Raw genomic sequence first — 663 nt, forward strand, 5'->3', positions numbered from 1 at the left:
CACTATGCTACCAGAGCAGCCTAGGAAACCCTATAAGGGTCGCTGAGTTGAAAGTGACTTCACAGAACATCACCACAACTAAGCTTAAAAGATTGGTAATTTTACTATATTCAAATATATAAAAATACACCATTTAAAGGTAAAAAAGTCAGACACAGAAAGCTTCTGAAGGATTGATAATGTCCTATTTTCTGTGGTCTTTTGAGGGTTCACAGGTGTTTATTTTATTATTGTTCTTCATAACTTGCACGTGTTAACCATATTGTTTGTGTGCAAAAAGGGCATAGGGGAGGCATCTGACCTCCTCTAACTTCATAAGGGGGAAGAAGGATCAAGATCAACAGCCCAGGGTGATTCCTATGACGGGGAGGTCAGACATGCTTCCATTCTGCAACCTTTTTTTTTTTAAAATTGTGATTTGGATGAAGATTTACAGAGCAAATTCACTTTCCATACAGCAGTTCACATATATTTTGTCTCATGACATTAACCACAGTTTACCACAATGCAACAGCTCCCCTCCCACTTCCTCCCCATACTTAACTCTTCCCTGTGTCCATCCCTCCACGGACTCCTGCCCCCTGAGCTGTCTCCCTGTGCATAAGCAGCCCTTCTTTCTCCCGTGATTGTTCTCTCCAAGGAGTGTATCTACTTGAGGTAAAT

The sequence above is a fragment of the Orycteropus afer genome, unplaced genomic scaffold (genome assembly GCF_000298275.1).
Source record: "Orycteropus afer afer isolate SDZICR_OR568_19922 unplaced genomic scaffold, OryAfe1.0 scaffold01124, whole genome shotgun sequence".
Taxonomy (NCBI): Eukaryota; Metazoa; Chordata; class Mammalia; order Tubulidentata; family Orycteropodidae; genus Orycteropus; species Orycteropus afer.